Here is a 7254-nt window from a genome sequence, read left to right as displayed (position 1 = left end):
GATTTATAGTGCTAGCACGCTGAGATACCATGCTGCAGTTTAACATAAATACCTCACTTAGACACGGTATACTGACTCCGAGTCGACCAGTCCTTGTTTTAGCCCCTTAATGCCGAGCGCCAGACAGGGTAACAACAAGTACCATATATTAACGTCTTTTAGTATGAGGCGGCCATGGATTGAATCCCGGACCTTCCGCTCTCCGAGACCACCCTAGGAATTGTAGGCATGTTAGTAAACATTAATTTTTATCAATATGTATTGACTATTTCTTAATATCAATTGTCGATGGGGTAGCCTTGTTGTTAAAAGTTAGGCTCGGTACACCTTAGACCCGGTTTTGATTCCTAAATACGTCCAATGTGTGAAGCACATTGTGTGGCTGAAACATAGCTAAAAGCAATGTTAATATATACCCACACACCTACTAACCCACCCCCTCACTCATCCTATTCTTCCACATCAACTGCTTGTACGGCATGTTTAACTTGTTGAGCGGGCACGAGTGGCCAACTGCGGCAGTTCCGTCCCTTCGTGACGCCAGAAACATGATCGTGAGTTCGAATCCCGGTTCGCCCCTTATATGTTTCTAGGTTTGTCAGTACCATACCCAGGCTTGTGGTTCACGTGGTGTTAAACCCAACTCAGTCACTTACTCACGTCACCAACTCAGTCACTTGAACATGTACAGCAGCATAAAGTACTTTAGCATACCTCCACGTCAGAATGATGAGATCTGATTGGTCCACGTAATCTGGATAAAATACTTTATCATACCTCCATGTCAGAATGTTGAGATCTGATTGGTCCACGTGATCTTGATGAAATACTTTATCATACCTCCACGTCAGAATAACGAGATCTGATTGGTCCACGTGATCTTGATAAAATACTGTGTAACCCGCCTTGGAGGGTAATACATTTCTCAGCGGGGTAATAACTCTCTTATACCCCGCCACGAACACTACAGGCTGCACATGTATTTCCGAGAGACTGAATAAATCCTTTACAACCCGCTTCAAACAAAAAGCCGCACGCTTTTTTCCGAGCCAATGGATGTCATGTGACATGTGAAAGCTCACCTCAGCTGAATCGAGCAGCTGTTTTCTATCAATTTGGAATTTATTTGAATTATTTTACAATGTCAAATTAAAACATGTCGGAAAGATAAATTCATTGTAGCAGGATCACTCGGGGCACATGGGGTTTCATGCGCCCCTCGTTATAAAACCTAACGCGGGACGCATTTAACCCCATGTGCCCCGTGTGATCATGCTACAAATTATAATGTCAAGTCATATTGAACCAGCGATTCCTCTATATCTATGTAATAGAAAGATATTTAGAGACGGAATGTGTAGTAAGTGAAAGACTTATCAACATGAAACTCGTCACCTTTGGTTTGCTTCATGGTTGCTATAACACAACAATAACTGGCCGTATTTGAATAAAGTGTATGCTTATAGTATCTTACGGTGTTATATGTTTGTTAATGTAATCCTTTTCCTGAAATAGGTGTATTCAAGTGGTCGTATGTCAATTAATTCATACATGTTTTTTTTTCTTGTTATAATTCATTTTTAATGAAGACGGCTCACTAAATACAATGTTTACTCATAATACAGACATATTTACCATCCCCAAAACACACTCGCGTGATAACCTCTATCAATATGTAAAATATGAATTTACATGCGCTTATCCTCCCTCTTACATGAAGATCATTGTCTCTTATTGTCAAATAATATGCATCTCTTTCTTATGCAGTTATACATGTATATGTATTTACATGCACCTTCCTTCCGCTTTACATGAAGAACATTGTCTCTTATTGTCAAATTATATGCATCTCTTTCTTTTGCAGTTATATATGTATTTACATGCACCTTCCTTTCACTTTACATGAAGATCATTGTCTCCTACTGTCAAATGATATGCTTCTCTTTCTCATGCAGTTATATATGTATTTACATGCACCTTCCTTTCTCTTTACATGAAGATCATTGTCTCTTATTGTCAAATAATATGCATTTCTTTCTCATGCAGTTATACATGTATTTACATGCACCTTCCTTTCTCTTTACATGAAGATCATTGTCTCTTATTGTCAAATAATATGCATCTCTTTCTTATGCAGTTATACATGTATATGTATTTACATGCACCTTCCTTCCGCTTTACATGAAGAACATTGTCTCTTATAGTCAAATGATATGCATCTCTTTCTTATGCAGTTATATATGTATTTACATGCACCTATCCGCCACTTTACATGAAGATTATTGTCTCTTATTGTCAAATAATTTGCATCTCTTTGCGTTTCAAAGAATTATCTAACGGGATGAGTGTCAGTTCTTTAAACTGTGATAGTGTTAAAATAATTGTGCAAATAATTGTTTTATTACATTTGATTAGGTTTTATGTAAACGTAAACAAATTTTAAAATCGTTTTAGCGTCGCGGGTAATAAACTTGTATACGTGTATGACATAGAATGATCATCACATTGATTGAGTATCACTTTATTTTCTCGGGTCCACCTGGAGCTTACTGTTACCTTTCTGTGGAATTAACCGTTATAAATAACAGCACCAAATGCAACCGAGAGAGCGTAATAAAAAGGCCTAAACGGACACGATTCATGTTTAAAAAAATATATAAATGAGACCAGAAGCGTTTTTCCAATCTTTGAAAACAAGAACTTATAGTAGAATAATTACTTGTCGTGAAATTTAACATGCCAATCAAGTCAACACGTGATCTGAAATTCCCCTCGAGTATATTTCCAAACTAGAAAAAGTTGACTGGATTCTGCTATTTCGCTCAAATTTTTTTATGGCAAGTGTTATTTATGTGTTTTAAACGATTGACTTGAAAGGTTCAATATCATGCATGGCCGCAAATATGCAGTTGTTTCCTCGACATTCATACTTTGAATCTCAGCTATGGCTAATGGATTTAAATGGCGTAATAGCTGTATATTTTCCCCTGGGGCAATCATTATTTATCCCTCCTCTTGCGTGTTTTTTCCGAAAAAGAAACAAACAAAAAGATTTCAACTTAAGGGAACGCTGTATCGACACAACGCGTGACGTTTCAAAAATGAGTTTGATATTCTGTTATTATCTACAACTATGACGGTACTTTACTGTTTGGCATTTATCATGTAGTTCACAATTCTTCAGTTATGATATTTGGACGGTTAGGTTTCACCTATCACTGTAGGTGGTAGGGGCCGTGGGGTGGGCTGGTGCTAAAAGCCTTCAAATTGTCACGCTGAATTCCCAAAACGGAATGGTGTGTGATAGCTACTTCTGGTGTATTGTTGAAAAAGGCGTCAAACAATGCTCACTCACTCACTTTAGTGATTCAAATCGTCCAATACATACAAGGGAGCTCAGAGTGTCACAGTGTTTTGTGTTAAGATTAATAAATGCTTCTGTCCCGGCTACACGTGGTCATGCATGCTCTTTCTGGAAGATTTCAAAGAGCGTCAAACAACAATAAGTTTGATATAAACAAAAATGTTACCAAAATTATGTCCGATCCAATTTCCTATTTTGACTTGGTCCCGGTATGTTTGTTCAGGTGACAACTTGACTTGACTTTGCATGTGTTTGTGAGGGGTGCCACCGGTGGGATAGGCCTCGCCTTTCTGCGAACACATGGTATTATCACTATTTAATATTAATTCATAGACACATGCTTATGATTTGGGCGGAATCGTTAATCGACTCTGCGTTTGGCAGAGATTTCTGATGTTACTACTCACTCACCACGCTCACTCACTCACTTGCGTTTTTTCTTATTCTGTTATGTTTGAAAAAATTTCAACTTATTCCCTCGCTCGTGTCGGCTTAGTGACCTCCTCGACCATAAACTCTGAATGTAGTATTTACGGAGATATTTAGATATTAAGGCCATTTTACGAAGATATTTAAGATTTTTAGGCCATGGAACGCTAAATCGAATATTGTTAATATTTGGCCTTTTTTTTGTTGAAAATATCTAATTTCAATTGAATGAGTGAGCATGCACATGAACGATATCATATGTTCCTTTTGCATATTTTACGGTCGCTTCTTCGTTGTGTATACGTACTAAGAATACTCTGACTGGACAGACATGAATAGTCTGTCTTACAGACCCTGATACAAATATATATCAAATACAGCCCATGCAAGTCTATAATGTTTGGCAAGTCTAGATCACTGCAGAAAATGAAGAGAGTCACTGGGCTCCTTTTTATTATATTTTTATTAAGATAACTGAACAACTGTTTTTTTTTATGTACGATATGTTCATTTCAGAGACTATAATTATGTTAGTCTAAGATATGAAATGCATTTCTCTCAGCTTGGACTGCGCTGATCACAGTTGGTGATTTAAGCATGTCAGCAAACTAGCACTTGTTTGTAGATAGGTTTTGATAAGACTAGCATAAACGTAATTTGTATGAGAGCGCAATATAAATATGAAGGAACATCTATGTGTATTCAAAAGTTAGAAACTCTCCGTCTGATAATGAATTCATCCTTACGTACGATTATAATAAACCGTTCATCCTGTTTATTACATGTGTCATATCAGTGTACGACAACTATTTGTGACATAAACATTCTCTCATTGTACACAATTTATCAATAGTTGCACCACTCTATGCGTATTGGTAACTGTGTTCCATCCTATTTCAAACCAAATGCGAAGTTGAATCCGTTTAGTCCAATCTCAGCACCTGTTTATCGTTATTGATACTGAGTGAATGAGTGAGTATGGTTTTACGCCGCTTTTAGCAATATTCAAGCAATATCACGGCGGGGGACACCAGAAATGGGCTTCACACAATGTACCAATGTTGGGAATCGAGCCCGGGTCTTCGGCGTGACGAGCAAACGCTTTAACCACTAGGCTACCCGACCACCCCGCTATTGATGCTGAGCTCAAGTATTCCCGACTCATTGGTATTGACTTCTTCATGGACAATTTAGGATAATTTGTGATTGTTGACCATGTAGAAAATATAACCAGAGATATGTAGATAGATGTATATAGATTCATACATAAATTAGGGGGCACAGGTGGCCCAGTCGTCTAAGGCGCCGCGATTCGTTGTACAGAGTTGCGTCCCTTGGTCACGTCAGAAACTTATGATTGTGGGTTCGAATCCCGGTTCGCCCCGATTATGTTTCTAGGTTTGTCAGCACCATTCCATATCTATCTATCTATCTATCTATCTATCTGGAGAGTTGTGTCCCTTGGTCACGCCAGGAACGTGGTTTGCTCGAGTGTTCGAGTCCAAGTTTGCCCCGACTTTGTTTCTAGGTTTATCAGCACCATACCCCTGCTCGTGGGTTTCACGGAAGTGGTAAACGTCTGGGACCTGCATCACTTCGGGCTTTCCTCCCACATTTAGCTGACACGCCGCGATATAACTGTAATACTGTTAAAAGCGGCGTTAAACCCAACTCACTCACTAATACATAAATTATGACTCAAGCAGTTTTCCCTGCTGGTATCATATGTATTTTTAAGTAGTTTTTTTTATGAACATTTGTGTTCAGTAGGGTTCATTTTCCGTACTTTTAATGTCATGTATGGAATTCAAATCTATCTGAAATGTTTTATTATAAACATGTTTTAAAGCTAACTCATGCATTTTTTCTACATTTAAAAAAAACACGAACGATCTTCATTTGTATGAATATGCTATGAACTATATATTTTTCTTTTCTCTTATATATTTAAGTAAGGGGCAAATTACATGCAAATTACATGCTACCAATTATAGGAGTCAGCCAACAGGCCTCTGGAAAACAAAAACAATTGTACGCTAAGCTTTTTTCTTATCCACCATTCACGCATGCGCTTTTGCAGAAACTACATAGATAGCCTCGTGTAAATGCTTGTAAGGAAACACTACTTCGGGTACTACATGCAACATTGGTATTTTACAATGTATCTGGTTTAAAAAGCAAATATCATCGTCACAAACATTGAACAACATTAGTGGGAAGTTGCGACATTCAGATCAATCATAAAGCCGATATAAGGCAAGAGTGAGTGGGCGAGTGGAGTTTAACGCCGCTTCTAACAGTATTCCAGTTATATCCTGGTGTGTCAGCTTAAAGTGGGAGGAAAGCCCGAAGTGATGCAGGTCTCAGACGTTTACCACTTCGGTGAAACCCACGAGCACGGGTATGGTGCTGACAAACCTAGAAACATAATTGGGGCGAACCGGGATTCGAACCCACAATCATAGGTTTCTGGCGTGCCCAAGGGACGTACAAGGCAAGAAACGGTTCTAACGAAATGTATGTAGGATTATGTTCATTCTGGTTCGAATGTATTATGACTGGATACACGCTTCATGTTATAATGCAATTACTCCGTCAGTTGGACTGCTGTGAAGATTTTTATATCTTGCATTCACCGGTGTGCAGAGAGGAAAGGTGTGGTTTGGAAACAGCAATTCAGGTAACAAAAGAAACCACATAGCTTGGGCTATGGAAAGAGTGATGTCAATGGTCCAAATGCATAATAATTTCTTTTCATCTAAAGCATTGGCACCAGATAGAGGTAGCGTCGTCCGGATCTGTCAGTGAATGTGAATTTGAGAATGTATGATTTGAATGCGCAATTGGGCACATTATGTCTGTCCATGAATACATGGATACATGCCACGCCGATAACAACTTATCTACCCTGACCTAGCAGTCTCTATACAGTTATCTATCTGTCTGTCTGTCTGTCTGTCTGTCTATCTATCTATTCCACAAAACGATCGTAGCACTACGACAGTCGTAAGTCTATGTTAAAGTATGGGATCACCTTAAAGTACGATCACCTTAGCGCTACGATCTGTACAGTACAGGCTGACGGAGACCAATTGTAACCCGGAATCCCAATGGGGCTGATGTCGTAAAGTGGATCGTGCTCTGTGACTTTGTGTATTGCGTGTCATCATGCCTAGAACGTTGCTCTTGATGTTTTGAGAGAAAGATGGACAGCTTGCCACAGTGTATTATTGCCACTGTTTCTTCATGGAATGTTATGCAATACATATCTCATCTTCAACATCTTTGTTATATGATAGTTTGTTACAGTTGTGTACGGGGGCACGGTTGGCCAAAGTCGCCTTATGCGCTGCAGTTAGCTATGCAGAGTGGTGTCCCTTGGGTAGTGTGCAAAAGAGCAATTCGGGTAAGGGAGACATTCACTCACTCTCAGTGCTACAGCTTGAATAAGATACGATGTA

Source organism: Haliotis cracherodii, unplaced genomic scaffold, assembly GCF_022045235.1.
Source record: "Haliotis cracherodii isolate W230 unplaced genomic scaffold, xgHalCrac1.p SCAF_5, whole genome shotgun sequence".
Lineage (NCBI taxonomy): Eukaryota > Metazoa > Mollusca > Gastropoda > Lepetellida > Haliotidae > Haliotis > Haliotis cracherodii.
Note: the sequence above shows the minus strand (reverse complement) of the source record.